The sequence below is a fragment of the Puma concolor genome, chromosome B4, assembly GCF_028749965.1.
Source record: "Puma concolor isolate L17-30 chromosome B4, mPumCon1.1.hap2, whole genome shotgun sequence".
NCBI classification, from domain to species: Eukaryota; Metazoa; Chordata; class Mammalia; order Carnivora; family Felidae; genus Puma; species Puma concolor.
This window is the reverse complement of record NC_141673.1, coordinates 40,155,146-40,168,634: the sequence shown is the minus strand read 5'-3', so window position 1 is coordinate 40,168,634 and position 13,489 is coordinate 40,155,146. Positions and strand designations below refer to the sequence as shown.

Sequence of the window (13,489 nt, the reverse complement as noted above, 5' to 3'; positions counted from 1 at the left end):
TAATATACGTGAAATTATTTTATATTTAAATATTTATCCTTATAATATGCTAATTTTAAACTTTATTCTCTCAGGTTTTTTTTTTCAGCAAATTATTCAGTTAATTTGTTTTTTTACAAGCTGATAGAAAGCTGTGTGTGTTATCTAATAGAAGCTCCATTTTTTTGGAATTTTTAGGGAATGTTCTAGAAGTATTGAATCAGCCAGAAGAAAGATTTTCTTATTAAACATATAGATTATAAATGTATTTATAGTACAATTATATGTAACTGCAAATAAATATTTTTAAATGTTTAGAGTTATTGAAATAGTAATCTTACTTAAGAGTAACTATAATTTGGGGTGCCTGGGTGGCTCAGTCGGTTGAGTGACTGACTTTGGCTCAGGTCTGGATCTTGAGGTTTGTGAGTTCAAGCCCCGCGTTGGGCTCTGTGCTGAAGGCTGGGAGCCTGCTTCAGATTCTGTGTCTCCCTCTCTCTCTGCCCCTCCCCCTCTCACGCTCTGTCTCTCAAAAATGAATAAACGTTAAAAAAATTTTAAAAAGAGTGACTATAATTAAAAAGCTTCCTTACATAAAAATACCGATTTTGTTGTGTCTCAAATGTCCCTTAATCCTTCTGCACCCATCTGTTATTACAAACATGCCGCTTATGAATTGATGCTGCTACCTTAAAATGTAAATGAGGCTATACTCCACTAAAGAGATTATTTTACATGAATACAAACGAGAGAGGTTAAGAGATGCAATAATTCTGTGGATAGTTGTTACAAGAGGCTCCTAAAAAGAAGTAATCAAACATACAGACTCTATTCTTATTACAGAACAACAGATGTCAAGGCTTTATTTTTTTATTTTTTTAATTTGAGAGCAAGCAGGGGAGGGGCAGAGAGAGAGGGAGAGAGAATCCCAAGCAGGGGCTCGAACTCACGAACCGTGAGATCATGACCTGAGTCAAAATCAAGAGTTGGACATTTAACCCACGGGCCACCCAGGTGCTCATGTGTCAGGGCTTCCTTAGAAAGCATGTGCCCCTCACAGAATGCCACTGGGTTCTACCCTGTTTCAGACTAATAGATGGCTGTGTTGCAACCGCATTAAGCTTGGGAGGGACTCAGTGGAGAGGTGAGGTAGCAGTTGAAAATGCTTCCATGTCCTTTGGAAATGTAAGTGCATTTGAATGTTCTATCATGATCAGGGAGCCACATGAAGTTGTTCTCTTTCTGAGGAATGTAGTTCTAAAAAGTGTGTGAGCTAGGTGTAACGAACAGATGTATTAACATGCTCCCTGCCTCTGGGACATCACACTCTACTGGAAAAGACCAGCAAGTAAAGATGCCAGTGCGGAACAGTGGCATGAGTATCACATTAGGAGAGGGTCATGGGATGCTCTGAAGTATATAGAAGTGACTCTCACTTAGATCAGTAAGGTTAGGGATGGTTTCGGTGAGATGTGGAATGAGGCACACTTCTGAAGAATTTCAAATGAGGAAAAGTAGGCTAGATAAAATTTTTAAAGAATAACCTGCTATGTCTTTCCCTGTAGAACTAAATATATTAGTTTATACTTGATTTGCAAAAATTTCTGTTAGCCCAGTGGTCTGTGTCTGTGTCCACATACTGGCTAAGGAACAGGTAGTGGAGGCAGAAAGCGGTACAAACCAATGGAATTCTAATTTTTGTAGCCCCATATAAATTTGTCATCTACTAACTATCTGAAGTTCTCTTCCAAGATTCTTCTGTTTTCATTCTACCTCTCTGGAGTTCTGTGTTTCTATACTCGAAATGCCCATTGTGTGGAATTTCAGTATTTGCTGTTGTCTCAAGGTTGCTATTTCAAGCTCTAAACAATTGTCAGTCCCTTAAATTCTAGTGATTCAAGATTGCTGCGATCAAGTTCATGTTGACCCAGTCGACTGCCTTTGTGTCTTTATAGATGTTGATTGTATCCCCTTTGTTTTCCTAAGTGGAGATGTTAATTTTACAACCATGTGTCCCAAAGTAGTCTGCTCTCTGGATCACAGGCAGTATGTCATGTAAGAAAAATGAGAAGGTAGGCGAAGGCTGCATTACTTTAATGAGCACTTCTTAATGTATCACTAATGGTAACTTGAAAACTATTTTGGCAGAAGGACACCTAGCACCAGATAAAACAGTCATTTTTCCAGAAGATGTAAGTTCTATAATTGAACGAGAATAATAGTGAGGCAATGAATGCATCTTTTCTGCTTGGCATGCCATATTTAGTAAATTATCACATCCCCTCAACCAAGTCCCTGATGCCATACTTGAGTAACTTCATAGTAAAACCTTTTGACTCTTATATTCCTCAGAACCAGAGACAAAACGTAATATTGTTACATTCCTATAGTTTTGTTAGAGGAAATTATTGACATTTTTAAAAAGTTTATTGAGATCAAAGTATCAGATTGTGGTTTTTTTGTTGTTTTATAGAATTTCTCTCCCTTTGCGGGAGGGAATTTTGAGATTTATTAATTTGGTTTTGCTTACTTCATACATTTGGACTGTGCTGATATGAATTGTCCATGCAAAAATTTGAGTCACATAATTTAGGCAGTCTCAAGGAGGTTAGTTATATACTAGATCATGCATACATAGGAATCAGAGAATTTTTACAAAGATTAAATAACAATACAAGGTAAAGTGTTGAGAACACTGCTTGGCACACAGTAATGACTCAAGAGCATTCTTTTTTGGTATTATAATTAGTATCATAATCACTCCAGAAGTGAATTACGTTTACTTTCCTCCATGCAAGCCTATCCTGTGTAGCCTATAAATGATTGATAAAAATTGAGCGTCACTACCAGAAAACTAGCTTAAAGTTTAAGACCTAACTACTACATCGAGCCAATAGGTCAGCTTTGCAAAGAGATTATAAAAATGTAATGAATGGATATATGTGAGTGGCGGGGGGGGGGGGGGAGGAAGGGGAGAAGCTGGCCTATGTATATTCTCAGTCCTAATCTATATAGGATATTCTAAAGGCAAGCTGTCCTTAAAACTTTAAAAAATAATAACTGGCTTATAAGAACAGTGGATATGGTTCGTTTGGAAGTAAGCAATGTATAACTTCTCTATTGTTTTTTTTTTTTTTTTCTGAAATCTATTCACCATGCCATAGCAGTGTTTTGAAAATTCTACTCTGATCAAGTTACTCCCCCCCGACCAAAGTTTTTTGATCATTTTATAAAGTACAAGAAAAAAGTCTAAAATCATTGCTATGACATACGTATTCTCATTACCTTTCCAACTTTATGGCTCCCCTCTCTCCCTTTGCTCTCTGTGGTTCAACTACCTTGGTTATAAGCACAGTCACTTCAGGACCTTTGCACATGCTGAACCATCACCCTGGAAGACTTTCCCTTCCAAACCTTGCCTAACTAATGTTTAATTATAATTTAGATCCCAACGTATAGTAAGTGCCCATAAATATATGTAGTATGAATGAAAAAAAAATGAATCATTAATTAAATGTATATTTTCTCAGAAGCTCTGTGCTAAAGGATAATTTGAACTGTTTTCATTAGTTTCCTCTCTATATGAATTAGTTGTGCATTAAAATAAAGTACAAACTCAATTTCTTTTTAATTCAAATTCATGTATATGAATTTTTAAAAATAGAGAGGAAAAACAGGTCCTTTGTCTGCTACTATGTTCTTTTTCAGGTTTAGAGTTAATTTACAATAAAAGGATAGGAAGTTCATATATCCTCTCTAAAATTTCTGGGAGATTTTGAGATAATGTTCAAAACTTAGCTATCCAAAAACGAACGGCGTGCACTTATCAAATCTATATGAATGTTCACAACAGTAAGCATGCTGTACTGTGCTATGAAGATGATGTTGTGAAACTATGGTCATACCTATATGTATGCTTTACAATATTAATCTTCTGCAATTGCCTGAGTCCCCTCTCACAACAGCTTAAGTTGCTTACAATGAGGAGCTGTGAGAAAAAAAAGAATTCCTTTGGAAAAAAAATGTTTGGGCCCCAAAGCTGATGAGTTTTCTTCTTTTTTTTTTTTTTTTTTTTCAACGTTTATTTATTTTTGGGACAGAGAGAGACAGAGCATGAACGGGGGAGGGGCAGAGAGAGAGGGAGACACAGAATCGGAAACAGGCTCCAGGCTCTGAGCCATCAGCCCAGAGCCCGACGCAGGGCTCGAACTCCCGGACCGCGAGATCGTGACCTGGCTGAAGTCGGACGCTTAACCGACTGCGCCACCCAGGCGCCCCTGATGAGTTTTCTTCTGTTCTTAAGGTGGAAGAAAGAAAGATATAGCCACTGGACTTTCTATGTAACAGGGTCGTTGTTACCAAATGAAGAATTTAGAATTCTATACACTTCTGACATAACGATGAGATTTTATTATTAATTACTAGTAATGCCCATAAATTCTGATATTCTGTGGAGGGGAATTCTTTCACCTGCACTAGATAAAAGGGAAATGAGACCCAATCTTAAATGACAAATTTTTCCTAATCTTGTATCTAAACTTTAAAATATTGTTCATAATTTCAAATCCTTCAAGAATTTACTATTCACTTTTACCTCCTTCTATATTTTAGCTACCCACCATCTTGAAAAAAACATATTGTCTGACTTACTTCTTAGAAACTAGGAATTAAACACTGGGATTTTTTTAAGTCGGTAAGAGATGTCTTATTTTAGTTCCTGAAAATGCTAGTTGATCTATATGCTACATGTCCCACACTACTAATGTCCTCTGAGTAACAATTAGCAGCACACACAGAAAAGTATTGCTCTGCCTGTTCTCTGTGTCATGATATACCAGTACATTCTCTTCCATTCCCCATTCGGTGTCCTCTCTCATTCTGCCTCTGAAATACCTCTCCAAGAGATATATTTTGAATCTCTAACTTATTGACACACACTCTACTTCCAGAAGTTTCTCCTCCTTTGTCCTCCAACACAGTCATCTTCCTTTGATTAAACGTTAGTGTTCCTTAAGGATACTCAGCCATTTTCTCTTCTTTCTCTTTATAGATCCTTCGGAGATTTCAGCTATCCCCTCTGATTCTGTTGTTTTCACTTATGTATGAACAATCTCAAATCTCTACCCTTAGCTCCCCAATCTGTTCTTTGTTCCTTAGTTTTGCAGATTAGGGAGAATAGTTGAGAGCATGGGCTTTGTAGTCAAAATGCTTGGGTGCAAATGTCAGCTTTATTTATTGGTTGTGTGACCTTGAAGTAGTTATTTAATATGTTTGTGCCTCATTTTCTTGTCAGAAAAGATGGCACCTACTCCATAGTATGATTATACGAGCTAAATGAACTACATATGTAAAATCCTTGGAACAGATTCTGGCACATGGTAAGTGTTGTGTTACTTTTGTGGTCATTGTTCTTATTACTGATTGATCAGTATTCTGAGCACAGGGGAATATAATAGTGAGCAAACCGGACATGACCACTACTTTCCTAGTCTATAATCCTCTATTCCTGCCTCCTACTAGATATTTGTGCTTGGTTAACCTGCTGGTATTTCAAATAGAGGCTACTTAAGTTGAAATCGAGTACATTTCCCCCTCAAATCTATATCTAGTACTAATGCTACTTAACATCTAAAATGATTATCACAGGTGAGAAATGAGATCAGCCACTAACCAGTGATCACATATAGTAAGGGCTCTAGTGTCAGCTCTAGGTCTTAACCATATTATACTCTATTGTTTAAGACACCATGTTGCCTGGAATCTAGTAGATCATCAAAAAATATTCTTGGAAAAAATGAATATAATGAACACTTTATTAATTCAGAGGTCATATTTTTTTACTTTGTCTGTTTACTGTTCTGTTGAAAGACAAGATACTGAAAAGGAACCAGCATGTGCTGAGCACTAAACATTTATATATCTTAATTATTTGGCATATTTATCTATTCTATTCCTATAACTCTAAGACTGGTGCCATTATCACTATTTTAAAAATGAGAAAACTTGGGGCGCCTGGGTGGCGCAGTCGGTTAAGCGTCCGACTTCAGCCAGGTCACGATCTCGCGGTCCGTGGGTTCGAGCCCCGCGTCGGGCTCTGGGCTGATGGCTCGGAGCCTGGAGCCTGTTTCCGATTCTGTGTCTCCCTCTCTCTCTGCCCCTCCCCCGTTCATGCTCTGTCTCTCTCTGTCCCAAAAATAAATAAACGTTGAAAAAAAAAAAATTAAAAAAAAAAAAAATGAGAAAACTCAAGAGTTTAAATTTTTTCTCAAGACTTCTGAGCTAGTACATGTTAAAGTCACAATTCAACTCTAAGTCTGTCTAATTCTAAGGATCCACAGTCTTTATATTACATCATCTTGCTGATTTATTTTCTGAGAAATCTATAGAGAATAGTTTGCTTTTACAACACATTTTTAGCTTTTACAACATATATGGCAAATCCGTCCATCATATTACTTGTTTCAGATAAGTCAGAATAAAAACGTTGACAAGGTAAGTCACCTACCTATTTATAGAGCCTTAGCTAGAAACCAGAAGTATGATCACAATTCAAGCATATGAATTAATTCCTTTTTATAGCTTTTGGATATGATACTGGAAAAGGACAATTCCTCCTGTTTTCTTTTTACACAAATAAAAAACTCAAGAAGGTTAGTGTTCTTAAAAGCATTGTCTTATACAGAGGTATTGAGATAAATTTAAGTGAAATAATCATTGATTTTTGTATTTCATGAATACTAAGTCAATATATGCTTCTACTCTCTTTAATTCTTCCAGTATGCTACTGAACAATTATTCTAAAACTTAAATACCAAAGATAATAAATAAAATATTAGCCAATATTGAGCATAGACTATTAGGAACAATGATATGGTGTTATTTTCTTATGTCCCAGTAGAGAATAGCATTTCAGCAAGCCTTGTATAGTGATGACATATTCACTGAATTGTTTTTTCTCACATATCTTATCTCAATATAACAAACATTTATTAAGTGCATACTGTGGGCAAGGTGACACTATGGAGGATATAAAAGGGGCTAAGATACCACTTCTGCCCTTGAGGAATTAATAATCTGATGGCAAAAACAGACGTGAATGCAATCAACTGCAGTATTTGGAAAAATAAAGTCTTTTAATAGCAGTACAAAGTGCTCTGATAAGTGTAGCGAGAGCAAGGCTAGAGGGCAGAGAGATGTGGAGCTTGTACTGAAGTGGCAGGATATTAAAGGGAAGACATCAGTTATGAAGCTAAAGCACATATAAGCAATAACATGATAAGGGCCTGTATTAGCTAGTGGGCTGATAGAATAGAAGGGAAAGAATACCAGGGACGTTTCAGGGGAACAATTCATAACATGTGACACTTAATCAGATGTAGGAGTAGAAATTAGGTGGAGTCAAATATAAATTTAAATTTTCTTATCAAATACTGGGTTAGGGAACACAAAATAAGAAAAGCTGTGGGGAAGTACTCAACATTTCACTTACAGCTAGGGGGTTTCATAATGCCAGGGGGACATTTATAAGTAGATAGCCATCAGGAGGAAATTTGGGTCTAGGGTATAGTAAAGAAGCCAACGCTAAATATTTAATGCTAGGGATAGTCTGCAAAGCAGCCATATTTGAAAATACTGGAGTATATGCTAGAATATAGAAGCACTGGAGAGCTGAAGAGAAAACCTTGGAATTAAACATGGATATGCTAAAGGAAGAGTAAGCAGAAACAGACGTAAATAAAACACTGAACTACACACACACACACACACACACACACACACACACACAGTGTGTACACTAATTCAGAATCAAAGCTTTAATATCCTGAAAATGGTCCTCACCAATCTCAATGATGTGGAGAAGTCAAAAATGGAGAACTGGTGTTGGATTTGACAGTCATGAGGTTCATGACTAGTAGAATGAATGGGGAAGCCAGATTGCTAAAGATTTAAAAGCTATATGGAAGTAAATGCAGAAAAGTTTACTATTAAAGCATTACAGTGGAGAGGAGAAAGCTGAGCATATGATTAAAAGGATAGTTAAGGTGGAATTAAAATTTTGGTGTAGTATTAAGAACATTAAACTGGTTTGTAAACTGGTAGAAAATAGATAAAGAGTAGGATTTTTAACTCAAGGTCCACAGAAGAGTAGTCTATTTGGGGCTCTTAGACTAAACTGAGGGAATAAGCCATGCAAATATCCAGGGAAAGATTTAGAGAATGGCCCATGTGTCTAGAGAAGACCGAGGACGACAGAATGGTAGATAAGGCCAGGAAGTCCAGCGAGACCATAGTAAAGAATTGGAAAAGGAAGCTGTCCCATGAAAATTAAAGGAAACGGGTTGACTTGTTCTAGAAGTTCAATTTGACCAGGACATAACAACTGAGGGGAAGCATGGGGAAACGAGGTTGGAGAAGTTGGCAGGGTCCAAGAGATAGTCTTTTAAGCATAAGGAACTAAGACATAGCCTCAGAGAAAAAGTGAGCCTTGAAGATTTTGAATGGGGAAGTAACATAATTCATCAGTTTTGCATTTTTAGCTTTGCATTTTCACTGGATACTTTATGAAGAATGTGTGGGCAGGGGATCAAGATTATCTTCAGGGAGAAAACTTCTAAGTTTCCCTTGACTCCATGTCTTTTGCTCTTTAAACTGGTACCTTCTCTGCTGATAATGGTTGTTGTATATTCAAGTATTTGGGAAAATTAATCTGATATTGCTGTGTAGGAATAGATTGTAGGTAGCAGATTATTCCAGAGGTGGTGGTGTAATCCAGTGATAAAGACCTGAGTTGGTTTCAATCTATTAATGGTCAAAAGGGAGAGAAAAAGGCAAGTTGCTACTAGAAACATGAAGAAGAAAGAATTGATAGACTTGTGGCTGGTTACAGAAAGAGGGAAGGGTATTTGTGTTTAACCCATTGTATGTCAACAAATTCTACCTAAGTGAATAAATGAATGAACACGTGACCAAATGAGAAATGGAGGAAACAAGACTGAGGGAGCTGGTTTTAGTTTGGGGCATATTGTGTTGGAAAATAAAGTATAAAACTCTGCCTAGATTAACATAAATCACCCACATACTATGCCCATCCTGTACTATTTCAGCTGTATCATAAAACATGAGCCAATTTAGGTAGGTACTCCTATCTTTTGGCCATACATTGAGAAATATAGCAGTGTCATATCATTGAGCATTAGCCTAAAAGCCTGATAGATGGAGTTTAAATCTCAACTCCACCTCTCACTAGTATGACTTTGATCAAGTTATATAATATTCTATTTCTGAGTTTTCTCATCTGTAAAACGGGAACGATAGTGTTATCTTCCTTGTAGGATAGTAAGGACTTCATAAACAATCCACTAGCCTTCAACCACATGTTAGAAACCTGAGGCTTGAAGATCAAAGACATCACTAGATAAACTTAACTATCCAAGATTCTCAGCCAAGAGATATTATCTCTTTGTACATGACACTGTATTGATTACAAAGCTTTAGACTGAAATAGATATGTTCTACTATAGTAAGTTTAGGTAATTATTCACATCTTACATTGTATTTCCTAAAGTTCTAAGATGTTTCATAATAAACCTATTTCACTGATTTATATGTATATATTTTAAAAATCATGAAAGTAAAGTAGCTCTTTAGTGTTAGTCTTTCTAAAATTTTATCTGTATTATGAACAAATGGTTCAGTCATTAATTGAGCTTTTAAAAAATCTTTATACAAAGAATAAATAGAAGATAGATCATTTAAAAATAGGCAATTTACGAAGTTTAGAATCAAAGTTTGTGGTTATTATTACATGAACAAGTTATTTCAATAGAGACTTCCTTATTCTATTGCATTATACTTGCTGTGTCTGGGTTTTCTCATATATGGATCCTTCTGACACTGATAATAGGACATAAAAATGGAGGATGTGCTAAATATTTTGTTCAGAATAAACTATTATACTATAGAATACACTTTAAAAATTCTTAAAATTTAATTTATTGTTAAAATCTTTTTTCATCAAAGTATACAGCCCTTTCCATAAATTTAAAAACTTTTATTGTGGCTCCACTATAAACTTTTCTAATCTAATTTATTTAGTGCTTACTTACATGAAAAAAAGCTAAAATTTACCAGAAGATAATATATAGCCATTCTACCAACAGTATACCCACCTTCATTACTGTAGTTAATTTTTCATGATTTTGTTGCTTTGTTATGAAAGTTTACATCTTTTGCAATCACTTGCATTGAAATACATTTTCTAAAATATTATGTCTTTACTTTTGTATTTGGTGCTCCTAACATTGGCATCGATACTGAATTTAGCAAAGAGCAACAGAGTTTTAATTGAATTTTACAAGAACTTAAGCAACATGAAGGCAGAGGTTTTATCTGTCTTGCTTGCCCTTTCCACTTCAGACCTACAAAAGTGCCTGCCACAAGCTAGGTGCTCAATAAATATGTCTTGCTATAAAAGAAAAAAGAGAGGTGCTTGGATGACTCTGGATTTCAGCTCATGATCTCACAGTTCGTGGGTTTGAGCCCCATGTCAGGCTCTGTACTGGCAGTGTGGATTGGGATTCTCTCTCTCTTTCTCCTTCTATCTGCCCCTCCCCTGCCCCTTGCTCGCTCACTCACTCACTCTCCCAAATAAATAAAATCTTAAAAAAAAAAAAAAACAGGAGAGACAGAAGACAAGAGATAGGGAAAAGTTAATGATATTTTTGTCCTCAGGAGACTTAGATGTAACATAAGAATATATGTCAGGTACATAAAAAATATGAAATAAAAATTAGTACAATGATGTACACTTCGATATACCGTAATTATATTTCAGCATTTAAGAATGGGAACCTGTAGGGTGTTGTGTTTTCAAATCTGAATTTGTGTTAACTTCATATTCAAAAGAATAATTTTAGGGGCACCTGGCTCATTTGGTGGCTCATTTGGTTAAGCATCCAACTCTTGGTTTCAGCTCAGGTCATGATCTCGAGGTTCAGGAGTTTGAGCTCTGTACTATATCAGACTCTGTACTGACAGAGTGGAGCCTGTTTTAGATTCTCTGTCTCTCTCTCCCAAAATAATAACAATTATTATTATTTTATCAATAATGATAGTAACACTAACAATAGCTAACCCAATAGGACTTAGTATGTGCTAATATGTTAATTGAATTATTTATCCAATCCTCTCAGCAATAATACTGGAGAATTATTATATCCTTTTTAAAATGTTTTAAATGTTTATTTATTTTGAGAGAGAAAAAGATAATAGAGTGTGAGCAGGGGAGGGTTAGAGAGAGAGGGAGACAGAGAATCCCAATCAGGCTCTGTGCTGTCAGCACTGAGCCCCACATGGGCCTCCAACTCAATTCAAGGCCAACAGTGAATCATAACCTGAGCTGAAATCAAGAGTTGATGCTCAACCGAGGAAGCCACCCACGTGTTCCTACATCCTTTTTTTTTTTTTATTTTTTAGATGAGGAAATTGAGAAATATGGCTAGGAAGTATTAGAGCTTGGATTTGAATTCAAGCTGTCTGAAGACAGACCTGATGACAACCAAAAATAAGTCTTTGAAAGATCAATTTACTCCTTTATGGTAAATATTACTCAAAAATTTTTATACAAGATTCCATTCAAAAAAAATTTTTTTTAAAGAACAAGAAAGGGGGTGCCTGAATGGCTCAGTCAGTTCTGACTGAGCATCTGACTTCGGCTCAGGTCATGATCTCACAGCTCTTGAGTTCAAGCCCCATGTTGGGCTCTGTGCTGACAGCTCAGAGCCTGGAGCCTCCTTCGGATTCTGTCTCCTTCTCTCTCTGCCCCTAACCCACTCCCATTCTGTCTCTGTCTTTCTAAACATTAAAAAAATTTTTTAAAAAGATTCCATTTATTTTTTCTTAAACTGAATTCATAGTAAAATAGTAATAGTTATTTATAACAATGCAAATGTTATTTCAAACTATTTAAAAGTTTAAATTTATTAAACAGCATAAATGTTAATGATTATGCCTTATTGAAAAATTTATTAAAAGAGTACCTTTTGAAACAAGCAACTAAAGAAAACTTAAGAATATGTCAGTGTTCTTCTGGTTCTACATTTTGTATCTCTAGATTTCCAACCTTGCATACAAATTCTGGTTTGTTCTCTTTCCCCGCTCCACTCATACATATCAGAGAGTCTGCTGGAACTGGAGCAATTGATTGCTGTGCAGAGTACATTTTTAATCTCTCTGTTTATTCAATCCAAGAATTATTGCTAAATTGAGACTGTGACTAAATGCTGTAGAATTAATTACTTTGGCTTTAATCTCCTAAAATACTTTTTGTGTATACTCATACAGCCTTATACGTATATGTACCTCTCTCCCTCTCTCTCTCTCTCTGCCACACACACCTATATTTGTATTTAATAATGCATTTTTAACATATACCTTCCAGGCCGTGTGCTTTTTCCTAAATCTATTCTCCCAACTTTTACCTTCACTTCAGAGCAGAGTTCACCTATATGGCCACAGTGGTCAACTGTTACTATTTTTGCTCTTATTAGGTATCTGGAAATTAATATACCACTAACAATTGTCAGTGGATCATATGCATGTTGGCTAGTTTTAGCAGATCTTTAGATTCCTTTCGTAACTAAATTTATCTTATAAAGCAGTCCAAACCTCTTGAATAATTTAAAATAAATCTTGAATATATATATATATATATATATATATATATTTGCAAATATATCTTCATTTGTCGCATAGAGAAACTGAAGGCAATCAGTTGAACAAAAACAGGTTGTTAAAATTCATAGTGTATTCTATGTTGAGACTTCAAGAAAAAAAAAAAAAAAGATGAAAGTAGAGGGCATTGTTTTGCGGATTAAATCGAACAAGACAGCCAGGGGTTGAAACTCACTTTTTCTGATTGATTCAAAAGAAAAAAATTGCATAAAAATTTTTGTGGCTTTCATCTCAGATTGACGAATATGGTACAAGGACTTCTCCCTGCCATTTTTACCAAAAAGCAAGCAAATTCTAACAATAGAGCAAATACTTGTTTAAGTCTTGTAAGCTGTTTTAACTCTATATTCCTAGAGAAAAGTCAAGTGCCATGTAGGCTTGACTTGGATCATGTGCTATAACAAGGAAATATGAAGTCTATGATGAAAAAGGCACTTTTCCCTCCTTGGATTGAGAATCAAGACATGAGTGGCAGCTTCCGCTATGCTACTAATAAGCTTGCCTGGACAAGTGAATTTCCAGTGCCGAATATTTTTAGGGGGGAAATTACTGACTTCTTGTGAGAATCCGGCATAAATGAACAAGTACAGAAATATAGTTTTACCTAGTATTTTAGGGAGTTTGCAGACTTCTTGGGCCTGTAGTCTCCACCAATAGGTAATGAAACCAAGAACCACATAATCCCTAAAGTATGCTTGAATTCTATATTTCAAACACAATTTGCAAACATTTTCACCTAAATTATTGTTTTCACTGGGAAAAAAATTTTTTTCACTTG

General features: G+C 35.7%; 1 protein-coding gene across 5 annotated transcripts in view; it reads left to right on the top strand.

Moving 5' to 3' along the window:
• Positions 1-13,489, top strand: part of SYT1 (synaptotagmin 1) — a 563,462-nt gene that overhangs the window by 107,531 nt on the left and 442,442 nt on the right. Inside the window, exon 2 of one of the 5 annotated variants that reach the window (XM_086712750.1) lies at positions 5,273-5,357. The exons of the other annotated variants lie outside the window; for them this stretch is intronic. The gene's annotated coding sequence lies outside the window, so the exon portion shown is untranslated. The remainder of the gene's footprint in view (positions 1-5,272; positions 5,358-13,489) is intronic. 5 annotated transcript variants of the gene reach the window in all.